At 40.5% G+C, this 12812-nt stretch overlaps 1 long non-coding RNA gene across 1 annotated transcript in view; it reads right to left on the bottom strand.

Annotated features, from left to right (window-relative positions):
- Positions 1 to 830: 830 nt before the first annotated feature.
- LOC103258563 overlaps positions 831 to 12812 on the bottom strand; it is a 32109-nt gene continuing 20127 nt past the window's right edge. Inside the window, exons 5-6 of the long non-coding RNA XR_002481868.1 lie at positions 3903 to 4141; positions 831 to 863 (exon numbers count right to left, since the gene is read on the bottom strand). This is a non-coding gene — a long non-coding RNA (uncharacterized LOC103258563). The remainder of the gene's footprint in view (positions 864 to 3902; positions 4142 to 12812) is intronic.

Below are 12812 nucleotides of genomic sequence, written 5' to 3'. Positions count from 1 at the left end.
TCAATTTTATGAAAATAAATAATCTATTATCTTTCACACCTCCCAAATAGCTGAGTATAGGTGTGTGCTACACGCCTGGCTAATTTTTTTTTATTTCTTGTAGAGACGGTGAAAGAAGTTGGTGCCAGTAATGACTCCACACCCGGCCAGGACCAAGAGATTTATTCAAGTGGCTGTTACAGAGGAAAAGGAAAAGAGAGAGAGAAAGAGAGAGTAAGAGAGAGGAAGTGGGAGAGAGGCGGGGAGAGAGCTGCAGAGAGGGAGAGAGCGACAGAGAGAGAGAAAGAGAGACAGAGAGAGAGTTGCTGGGAGAGGGCTGTATTTATCAGCCCGACAGGGGCCGGAAGGGGCCGTGCTATGCTCCTATTGGAGGAGCTGCATGGGAGTAGGGTGGGGCCAATGCCGTGTTATGGTCCTATTGGACGCATAACAAAGCTGGGTACTGATTGGAGGCTTGCAAGTTTCAAATTGACATGCAGGGGAAGTTTGAAATTGGCACGCACAGGGAATTGTGCTCACAGAAGCCGGACCCAGGGCCTTTGTTGTCTGGTGTGTCGGCGCCATTTCGGGAGCTGCCCCTCTGGTCGCTTCCTGCACCTTTCATTCCCACCTTTTCTGTTTTTTATGGGGAGGGGCGCCATTACTCTTTCTGGCTACTTCCTGCTGGTCAGGGGCGTTGTGGGGGTAAGGTGGCGGAAGGGTGCAGAACCAGCCAGAGCAGGGCCCAAAGGTAGGCACTGAAGGTGTAGATTTCCGCAGGTGAGAGTTCCATGAAGGTTCCTTGTAAGTGTAGAACAGCAACTTGTTCTGGCCAGTCTTCTAATGAGTATGGGGATGGTAGTAACCAGCTGTCCTGGAGTAGACTGTGGAGGTAGACAGAAAACCTGGAATAGAGCATGTCTAAAAGAAAAGTTAAGTGCTGATATACTTTTATAACAATTGACGTGCTACAGAGTGAAGTCCAGGTTATTTTGTCACTCATCCTATGTTAAATAGTAATCCTTGTGCCTGGAAGGAGATTTTAAAGTTTTTTAGCAATTTGGCAATGTTATTAGTGAAATTAATTTAACTGGCCTTTAGGCAATTTAGAAGGGAATGGGGTAGGTGTGGTTTTTGGAGCTTGCTGCTTATCTAACCCTAGAGACTGAATTAAGAACTTGAAGAGTTTACGTACCAAAGTTTTCAAAAGCATGTTATGACACAAAATCACAGTAGTTATTGTAAAAGTTACTTATTTAGCCAAAATGATAGTCCAACAATTTTGAAAAGAAAACCTTGCTTTTTTGTAACAAAGACAGTGGGGGGGAGGACTAATTAAACCTTTTTTGTAGCCTCGAGTATTTACAGAATTTCTTTTACTTCTTTTCACAAACTTTCACCTACCATGTTCGACATACTTATACCATTTTTTGACATGCTCATACCATTTTTTGACATGCTTAAACCTTCTATTTTTGTTCTATACTTTCTTTAACCAGCCATTCTATTATAGAACAAAAATGTACCATACAATATTCTTTCCTATACAATTATTTATCTTTTCTTTATCCTTTCTTACTAAAAACATACCTTACACCAACAACTTTCTTTACATTTTTCCTAACCTTAGAGTTTTAACCAAAGCAATAAGTTTATATGCAGTGGAAGGGCTTAGATAGGATCCAACGTGAACTATTAGGGAAATTTAAAACTATACAAAAGGCACCCAAAAAACACAGCAGTGATGGCTCAGGGTAAAGAATAATATGAGTTTTAATTTTTGTCATAATGTCCCCTTTTAATAATGGAGCTGGACATGTTGGCATAATAAGGAGAGAGTGTGAAATATTTTATTTCCCAGAACACATGGAAGTAATGGCATAGCGAAGGGCCTGGATATAATGCCCTGTACCCCCACAACCAAAAGGGGTGAAGGAAGGAGTGGACCAAGAAATTTAAGTAGAGCTGAGCATGTAGCCCCCGTATTAATAACAAATGATATAACCCTGCTAGCTACTGATATTTCCACCCTAGACTCGGTTAGTTTAATAGTTTGTTCCAAAGACATTGGGGCTACCAAGTTAGGGGCGAGTCAATCTGACTGGAGCAAGCCCAAGAGATCCCCCTTTGAGATCGTGTAAGATGCCTGATGTCCCTTAATTGCAGCAAGCCTCTGGGCCAAGTGCTCTCCTCTGGCTAGGCGAATGAGGCAATCATGAGCCCAATATCCATACTGTTTGCATTTGGGACAGGGTTTTGCTGGTGGGCAGGGCTTGACAGTCTTTGGCCATATGCCCATTTTGACAGGATCAGAAACAAACCTGGGAAGGGGGCTGTGTACCCCTTCTGCTATTGACCATCTGGGGTGGAAGATTATCAGTGGTGTCTTTTTCTGCTAAAGTGGTAGATAAAAACTGAAGTGCTTCCTGCTTATGTTGGTGGTCCTGTATTGGTCCTGTATTCTTTCCCCCTTTTGGTTGTTAAAGATTTTAGAGGCCATGTCTAATAGCTCTAATCGAGGGGTTTGTGGGCCCTTTTTTAATTTTTGAAGTTTACGCCTAATACCCGGTGCTGACTGGGAGATAAAATATATAGCCAAAAGAGTTTGTCCCTTTATAGAGTTTAAATCAATATTAGTAAACTGCTAGGACGACCAATGCAGCCTTGGTTCGAGTTACCGGAGGGCTACACTGGGGAATGATTGGAAGGGGAGGATATAGGGATCAAGCTGCTGGAGTAGAGAAGGGTGGGGGTGGGGGGAGACTGAGGCTGTTGTTGAGGCTGTCTGTAAGGGGGGGGCTCGTCTGCAGGGTCGAAATCTGAGATGGAGGAGGGGGTAGCGCAACTGGAACTTACAGTGTAGGAGCTGCAGTGGGGGGAGGGGAGTTTTGGAGGGGAGGCTGAAGTGTGTGTAAAACAAGGGGAGAAGGAGAAGTTGTAGAAGAGGCGGTAGATGCTAGCATGAGTGTAGGGTAGAGATTAGAGGGATTGCAATTGAGGCAGAGGCGGGGATGTTCACGGAGGAGAGAAAAGGACTGAACATAGGTAATCTCTACCCACCATTTTGAATGTTCACAGAAATTATATAAGCCCCGAATAATATCAGGATTGAGGGACTCCTGAGGGGGCCACTGATTTTGGTTGTCTAAGGGGTATGTTGGCCAATCTTGGGTGCAGAAATGAATTAGGCATTTGGGCTTGATATCAGGGGAAAGAGAAAGTGGTGAGATTATTTAAGAGGCATTTAAGAGGGGAATCGGCTGGCAGGGATGACGAGCTTCCCATGATCAGACAGGTAGACTAAACAGGGCGTCCCCCGAAGAGTCGGCTGTCCAACAAGTGTGGTTGTGGCAAAGCCTGTTGTCACAGGGGTTCGGCACAACCAGGGTCCTCCTGGAGAACCCAGGGGGTCAAGGCACCTGCGCTAGGCTTTTTGAATCAGACTGAGAGCACTTGACCGGGCAGTGGGTGGGAGCATGTTTGTGATTCCTGCCAGTCGAATAGGGCTTACTGTGGGGCAACAAACATGGTGCCTCTGAGGCTCCCTGTTACCCGACAGATACGCTGTGGGCCAGCAGACGTGGGACCCCTGGGGCCAGCTGCAGCCCGACAGCCATGGGATTCCTTGGGGGGAGTTGGGTGAGATTCGCTATGGGCTAGCAGACGTGGGACCCCTGGGGCCCGCTGCCACCCGGCGGCCGTGGGAAGGTGTGAGAGAGATAAGGAGGAGGGAAAAACCTTTAGCTGTAGCTTGGTGAGAGAAAAGGAGAAAAGGAAGACTTTAGGGTCCGCTGTGGCCGTGAAGGCTGAGGCGGGGTGCGTTCCCCCTCACCCTGGGGCTGGAGGGGCTGCTGGACGATCAACGGCCAGTTACCCCCAGTGATCCCGGGCAAGTTTCAGGCTTCCATGTCTGGGGAACTCACCTATCCAATGGTCGCTGGTGGATGCAGGTCACACGTTCAAAATGGTGGCGAAGCTCCAGGAGGGCTGGAGTGGCCACTGGCGCCGGGTCGGGGATCCCGCCTATGGGAATACACCCGCACAAGGGCAAGGGAGCACCCGATCCAAGTCACGGCACCAATGAAAGAAGTTCGGGGCCAGTAATGACTCCACACCCAGCCAGGACCAAGAGATTTATGAAAGTGGCTGTTACAGAGGGGATCTGTAAAGGGAAAAAAGAAAAAGAGAGAGTAAGAGAGAGAGAGGAAGTGGGAGAGAGGTGGGGAGAGAGCTGCAGAGAGGGACAGAGTGACACAGAGAGAGAGAAAGAGAGACCGAGAGAGAGAGTTGCGGGGAGAGGGCTGTATTTATTAACCTGACAGGGGCTGGAAGGGGCCGTGCTATGCTCCTATTGGAGGAGCTGCATGGGAGTAGGGTGGGGCTAATGCCGTGTTATGGTCCTATTGGACGCATAACAAAGCTGGCTACGGATTGGAGGCTTGCAGGTTTGAAATTTGCGAGTGGGAAGGTTTGAAATTTGTGCGCGCGGGGAATTGCGTTCACAGAAGCTGGGACCTAGGGCTTTTGTTGTCTGGTGTGTCGGTGCCTTTTCGGAGCCGCCCCTCTGGTCGCTTCCTACACCCTTCAACCACACCTGGGTTTTCTTTTCTTTTCTTTTCTTTCTTTTTTTTGGTAAAGATAGAATATTACTATGTTGTCCAGGCTCATCTTGAACTCTTGGCCTCAGGCGATCCTCCCACCTCAGCCTTCCATAGTGCTGGGATTATGAGATTGAGCCACCATGCCCAGCCCAAATATGTTAACAAAATCATGAAGCCATCATTTATACTCTTGCTCCTGGTTTTATTAATGTTAAAGATAAGCCAGTCTGCTTTCCCAAAGGCAATCTGTATCTCCAGCTCAAGGAAATAAGCATTAGGCCTAGTCACAGGCAGAGACAAATTCCAGTCTCTCAAACCCGATGCTAAATGCCTGGGAGACAATCAGATTGACTTGGCTCAGGTTGAGGAGGGAAGGAGGGCCTCATCTCCGGTCCAATAAATTGAGTACTTTGGAAGTAGATCTTTTCATAGAAATAAGACTATTAGGGGAGAGAGACATTTCTATGATAGAATGAGAAGCTCCCAGAGAAATTTGGCCGAGTAGAATGCCTATGAGATATCCAACTTCATGGATAAAACAAATGCGGGTTTTATTTTTCTTATTTCAACAGAAAAAATTGGTGAACATACATGAAATCAATACAGTCCAGGTAGAACACAATTTTCTATTTGTATAAATTTAGGAAGTACAAGTTCAGTTTTGTTACATGAATATATAGCATAGTGGTGCCCTCTTGGCTTTTAGTGTAACCATCACCCGAATAGTGTACATTGTACCCATTAAGTAATTTATCATTCCTCACTCTCCCTACCATCCTCTCCCTACCATCCTCCCACCCTTGAGTCCTCAGAGTCTATTATTCAACACTCTATGTCCATGTGTACACATTATTTAGCTCCCACTGTAAGTGAGAACATGCAGTATTTGACTTTCTGAGTTGTTTCACCTAAGATAATGACCCCGGGCCATCTTTGCGGCAAAAGACATGCTTCCATTCTTTTTGTGACTGAGTAGTATTCCATTGTGTGTGTGTTATTGTGTGTCTGTGTGTATGTGTGTGGGTGTCACATATTCTGTATCCAATTACCCATTCACGAACACTTTTGATTCCATATCCTTGCTGTTGTGAATAGTGCTGATAGACATGCCAGCACAAGTGCCTTTTTGATACAATAATTTATTTTCCTTTGGGCAGATACACAATAGAGGGATTTCTGGATCGAATGGTAATTCTATTTTTAGCTCTCTGAGAAATCTCCATACTGTTTTCCATGGACACTGTACTTTATATTTCCTCCAACAGTGTCTAAGTGTTCTCTTTTCTCTGCACTCTCACCAACATCCGTTGTTTTTTGTAATAGTCATTCTGGCTGGTATAAGATGATACCTCATTGTGGTTTCATTTTGCATTGGTCTAATGATCAGTGTTGTTGAGAATGTTTTCATATGCTGGTTGGCCACTTGTATGTCTTCTTTTGAAAAATGTCTGTTCATGTCCTTTATTCACTTTTTAATGGGTTTATTTGGTTTTATTTTTGTTGTTGAGTTGTTTGAGTTTCCTGTAGATTTGGGATATTAGCACCTTGTCAGATACATAGTTTGAAAATATTTTCTCTCATTCTGCAGGTTATCTGTTCAAACTGTTGATGACCTCTTTTACTGTGCAGATGCTTTTTAGTTTAATTGAGTCCCATTTGTCTATTTTGTTGTTGTTGCATTCGCTTTTGAAGTCTTAATATGAATTATCTGCCTAGATCAATGTCCAGAAGAATTTTTCCTAAGTTTTTTCCAAGTAGTTTTATAGTTCTAGGTCTTACATTTAAGGCTTTAATTCATCTTAAATTAACTTTTTATGGTGATATATAGGGGTCCAGTTTCATTCTTCTACATATGGTTATCCTATTTCCCCAACACTATTTATTAAATGCAGTGTCCTTTCCTCAGCATATGTTTTGTCAACTTTGTTAACAACTTTGTTTATTTCTATGTTTTATATTACTTTCTATTGATTTATGTGTCTATTTTTATACCAGTACCATGCTGTTTGAGTTACTATAGTCCTTGTACTATAATTTGAAACCAGGTAATGTGATGCCTCCAGCTTTGCTCCTTTTGCAAGAATTGCCATGGATATTCAGGGTCTTTTTTTATTTCATATGAATTTTAGGATTTTTGTTTTTATTTTTGTGGAAAGTGACACTGATATTTTGATAGAAATTGCATTAAATCTTAAGATTGCTTTGAGCAATATGATCATTTGAACAAAGTTCTTTTTTCTAACCATGAGCATGTTTTTCTATTTGTGTCATCTACAATTTCTTTTATCAGTGTTTTGTAGTTTTTCTTTTAGCGCTCTTTCACCCCCTGATAAACAGATCCCGAACTTTGTATTTTTGGTAGCTATTTAAATGGTATTACCTTCTTTATTGAATTGCCAGCTTGATTGTTATTGGTGTATAAAAATGCTACTGGCTTTTATACATTGATTTTGCATCCTGACACTTTATTGAATTTATTTACTAAATCTATCAAATCTTTTAGGTTTTCTAGGTATAAGATCACATTATCACCAGAGATCATTTGACTTCCTTTTTCCAGCCTGGACGCCTTTCTTTTCCTTGCCTGATTGTCCTGGCAAGGACTTCCAGTACTACGATAAACAGGAGTGCTAAAAGTGGGCATCCTTATCACAGACACAAAACACTGAGTGCCACATGTTCTCACTCATAAGCAAACCTTGAACAATTATCATAATACTATGAGTAGTGGGAAACTGCCAGGAAAGGGAGTGGGGAGAGATTGGCAGTAGTGGGAAACTGCCAGAAGAGGGGAGGCACATTTCATCAACAAGGGTACCTGCATAATGAACATTTGTATACCCAAAACCTGAATTGCACCCTACATATTTAAAATTAAAAATTAAAAAAAAAAAGAAAATGGGCATCGTTGTCTTGGTCCAGTTAGAAGATAAATTAGCTGGGCATAGGGGCTTACATCTGTAGCCCCAGCACTTTGGGAGGCCAAGACTAAGGGATGGTTTGAGCCCAGAAGTTCAAGGCTAGCCTAAACAACATAGTGAGATTTCATCTCTATAAAAAATCAAAATAAAAAAAATTAACCAAGAGAGGTGGCACACACCTATAGCCCCAGCTACTTGGGAGGCTGAGGTGGAAGGACCACCTTAGTACAGGAGGTTGAGGCTGTGGAGAGCCGTAGTCATATCACCTGCACTCCAGTATGGATGCCAGAATGAGAACTTGACTCAAAAATAAAATAAAAAGAAGATAAATTATATCACATTTTGTTAGTCATTTTCACAGTTTGGCTTTAATTGGAACAATTAATATGAACTTTAGTGGCGAGGAAATGTCTACTAAAGAGAAACTAAAGTTTTATTAAAAATGATACTCAATCCCCATTTTTATATATTTTAGAAAGTGATTAGTGTGCTAATACAGGTCTAATATTTTTTTCCTTATTAAAAAAATTAAGTCAAAGTGTTTTGAAAACATTCCAGTAACTTGTTCTTCCAAATATCCTTTGTTTAAAAAAAAAGGTAACAAACCTAATACGGTATACAATGTTTCATTAGAAAACACTTGCCAAGCCTTCTAGCTATAGCAGAATGAATACAGTTCATAATTGAGAACTCTAACAGTCTTATTTGAAAAAAAATACAAGGGACTGGAAACTAGTATTTGCTTTGGATACAAGAAAAACACGCAGAGTAATATTGTTTCAGCAAGATCATCTCCATGTGACAGAATCAAATATGGGAGGAATGAGAAAGTATATTTTCAACCTTTCCTAAAAGAAAAAGAAAACTCATCAAAAGAAGAAAGAAGAAAGGCATACATTGTCACTATTTCCATATATGTTTCTTCACCTCAAATAACCTAATGTTACAGTTTACACTTAAACTGAAAGGCCCATCCATTATACCCAAGTCTGAAGCTTGACCTCCTGTACACTGTATGCAGACAAAACTTCTGCTGATCTCATTTGGCTCCCTAGAAAAAACACAACCATCCAGGAGTCATTAGCAATTCTAAACAAAGGCATTATTTTCTCAGGAGTACCAGAGGGTCCATCATTCCATAACAAGGAGGGACTTATGAGAGGTAATCTAGTGGCAGTGGGGAATAGAAATGTGGTCTCAAAACATTTGTGCTTGTCTACACATTTAGAAAACATTTAAATATTATGAAGTTCCTCAAACATTTTAAAATCTAAATGTAAAAATTTTATCCTCATATGTTTAAATACTAGTAGCAAAAGATGCAATTCTAACATATTGTATGTTTTGCTACTTTAAAAATAAATTGGCTATATTAGTTTTTTAAATGTACCAAAAAGAATGTAAATAATAGTGATGTGACACTATCATCATTCATTTTTATTAAAATGTGAGCAAGTTTTTCTGTGACAATCCTTTTTGTTCCTTGAATTCACATTTCCCTTTTACTTCCCTCATGGAATTGTATGTTAATGTAACATATTTTGTGCTTTCAGCTCCATATTGATCGCCTCTATCATATTTCCTTGCAATAAAACTATGTATATAAATTGAAATTATGTAAATAGTTTTTCCCCCTGTGAGCACAATGGTCTAAGTGTTTCATTAAAAGTCACCTGGTTATCCTTAGTATCAGACATCAATTACTGCAAACACCATGAAATATTGCACATTTGCAGGATGGTAAGACTGGAAAAGGGAGAGAGGTAGCAGGCCTTTTGAAGTCAATTGGGGAGAGCACGATTGTGAAAGGAAAGGCTGCAAAGGACGGGTACATTGACTTGTGCAATTGAACACGAAAGTTTAATATTGACCCCAGTAAGGTTATATGTATTCCAGCACCCCCTGGGGAAACTTGCAACCCAGGAATGTGCATATTTTGGTTTAAAGATATTTGGGGGAGAAGAATTTACTTAAGGCTATGTTTGTATAGTAAGAACATTCCTTTTGCTCAGATTGTTTATTGTAATAAAAAAATTAAAATTTGTAAAGATGTTTTGTATTGAACATTGATGGAAGTCTATTTGGAAACACCGTTATTTTTATGTGGACTTGCTCGGGAGAAAACTGACCAAGATTAATGAGGAACCAAAACTATCTTCCTGCCACATGAACGCTTCGTAGCCACCACTTGTCATGCCTTTAGTTTGAACTGTGGAAATAATGGGTCCTTTCAACCCTCCAGGGGTCCTAAATTGGTCAATGATTAGTCTTCTCTTAGGAAAGCTGTATTCTCTTTCATGTTTGTTTGCAAATAGGCTCAACTCATATCTGTCTTGAAAACTTTACTTAAAGAAATAAAGAAGTAGCCAATACGCTGGAAAATCGCTTGAGGACAAGAGTTTAAGATCAGCCTAGGTAACATATAGAGACCTTGTTCCTACAAAAAAGTTTAAAAAATAAAAAAATTAGCCAGGTGTGGTGGCACATGCCTGTAGTCTTAGTAACTCAGGAGACTGAGGTGGAAGTATTGCCTGAGCCCAGGAGTTGGAGGCGACAGAGAGCCATGATCGTGCCACTGCACTCCAACCTGAGCAACCAACTTTTAAAAAAAAGCAACCAATACATTTCAACATCTTGAAATTTTTTAACCTTTTATTTTAAAGCTATGGTTTTCATAAGTGTTTGGTCTGCTTGCCGAGTACTTTCCAAATACTTTTCTGCTGCATAATCATGGTAGACAGCTTTCCAGTTGGCAATAACTATGTTCTTGTACCCACTACCTGACCACTCAACCAATGCTCACTTTAGATTACCAAAACCTATAACTTTTTGAGTACAGATTTATTTGATATAATAAAGTCTAAAATAACAGTGGTTTAAACAAAAGTCTCTTTTCATGAAAGAATACAAGTTTGAACAGATAAAGCAAGTTTGGGCTGATGGAGCAGCTCCATGATATTGGGGACCCAGGCTCCTGTTACCTCTTTCCTTTGCCATGTCCTAAGTTGCTGCCCTTGTCAAAGAAAACTCAGTATCACATCCACATCCCAGGGAGCAGAAAGGAGAAAAGATAAAGGGAAAGATAGACCTATATCTCTTTCTTTTAAGTACATGACCAGAAGTTGCATACTTTACTTATGTTCATACCTATTTACAAATGTTTGATCTTATAACCACACTTAAGGCAAGGAAAGCTGAGAAGTGTTATATGATGGGTGGCCATATGTCCCAGCTAGAAATTTGCTAACATAGAAAGGAGGGAGAGATTGGATATTGTGGGGCAAGTAGCCAACTCTATTTGCTACAATACCTACAAGAAAAGATGTCTGCATCACCTATATAAAGCCAAAGGAGTCATTTGGACTACTCCTCTAAGCTAATTGTAATCACATAAACTGTTACTTCTTCTGATTATATGATATCATCTGTTCAATGATTGTTTTCTAGCTAGACTTGGCGGCGAACTACTCCTCAAATAACAATTCATATAGTGTGGGATAACTATATATATCACATTAAAAGAACTTCTGAAAGTCGGTAGACCGATATTTTTTCCAAAGAACCATCATTTACTTAAAAGAACACTGAAGAAAATACCCATTTTTCTCAAACTTTTCTTTGAAATAGACTGTTATATCCAGAAACCATTTTTCTCTCCTGCATCCTTCCTTTTTTCCTTTTCTTCCTTCTCTCCTTCCTAGATTCATATCTAACAAACAACTATAAAGTATCTTATTTGTGGCAGGAACTCTTACATACTATCCTACTTAAGCCATATAATAATCATATGAGGTATATTTTATTATCTCCCATCTATAAATGAGGGCTTTGAGACCAAAGCTGACCAACCTCCTTGCACATATGGCCAATGTAAGCAGACTTTTTCTGTACACCATATAAAAATTGTTCTTAAAGTAAAGAGGCATTATCTCCTTCTCTTACTATTACAAAAATTGGAATGTAGCAAGATGTTGGAACCTGTTGTGGGCTAAATTGTTACAACCTCCTCCCTCAAAAAAAATGTTGAAATGCTAACCTCCAGTACCTGTGAAGGTGAATGTACTTGAAAACAGTCTTTATAGATTTAATTAGATTAAGATGAGATCATGAGGATGGGTCTTAATCTAATATGACTGGAAATATAAGAAGAGGAACATTTAAACACACATACGTGGAAAATATCAAATAACTACACAGAGACAGGCACAGAGAGAAGATGACGTAGGAACACACAGGGGGATGATAGTCATGTAATGACAGAGATAGAAATCAAAGTGACAAATCCACAACCCAAGGAATATCAAGGAATGCCAGCAGAGAGCAGAAGTTAGAAGAGGCAAGAAGTATTCTTTCCTAATCCATCAGAGAGCATGACTAGGCCAACACCCTTGTTTTGAACTTTTAGCCTCCAGAACTATGTGACAATAGATTTCTGCTATTCTAAACCACCTATATGGAGCTTTATTACAGCAGCCCTGGAAAGTTAATGCAGAGACGAACAGCCATTTTTTTCTTTTCTTTTTCTTTTTTTAAGATGTGAGGTACAAGTCAGGATTGGGTACATAAGTGGCCTAAGTACAGGTGAAGTTTGGATCTCCCAATGGCCCTCACTTTGCCTGGATTAGGATCAGGCATGCTTATTGATTTTATGTGCTCCTCCACCCCCAGCAGTGACCCGCTACTGCCAATCCCTGTCTTATAGGTGTTCAGGATCCACTTATGAGTGAGAACATGTGGTACTCAGTTCTTTGTTTTCATAACGGATCGTTGAGTATGATAGATTCCAAGTCCTTCCACGTTGTTGCGAAGTCTATAGTTTTTTCCTTCTTTATGGCTGTGTACTATTCCATCATGTATATGTACCACATTTTTTTAATCCAGTCTAGTTTCGATGGGCAACATGGTTGGTACCATGTTTTTGTAATTGTGAATAGTGCCGCAATAAATGTGCATGTACAGGTATCTTTTTTGTAGAATGATTTGTGTTCCTCTGGCTATATTCCCAGAAGGATTGCTGGGTCATATGGAAGGTCAAATTCTAGTTATTTTCAGAATTACTGCACTGTTTTCCATAGAGGTTGAACTAGTTTGTACTCCCTTCAAGCTGCCATCTTAATATCATAAGATGGCTTGCTATGGAAATCAGAATACAAGATAGACAGATCCTGCAGTCTTAATGATTTCATGAATAGTGTTTTGGACTACTTGCCTGCAATGATTTACATGACAGAGGAACAAGTCTGAATCTTGAAGCAACTGTCATTTAGTGTTTCTGTTACTTACAGAGGAACCTAATTCAGACACCAGCCAT

The sequence above is a fragment of the Carlito syrichta genome, unplaced genomic scaffold, assembly GCF_000164805.1.
Source record: "Carlito syrichta isolate Samal-C Ts95f unplaced genomic scaffold, Tarsius_syrichta-2.0.1 Scaffold302292, whole genome shotgun sequence".
In the NCBI taxonomy this organism is placed as follows: domain Eukaryota; kingdom Metazoa; phylum Chordata; class Mammalia; order Primates; family Tarsiidae; genus Carlito; species Carlito syrichta.
The sequence above is the reverse complement of the archived record's forward strand: the minus strand, read 5'-3'. Positions and strand labels throughout refer to the sequence as shown.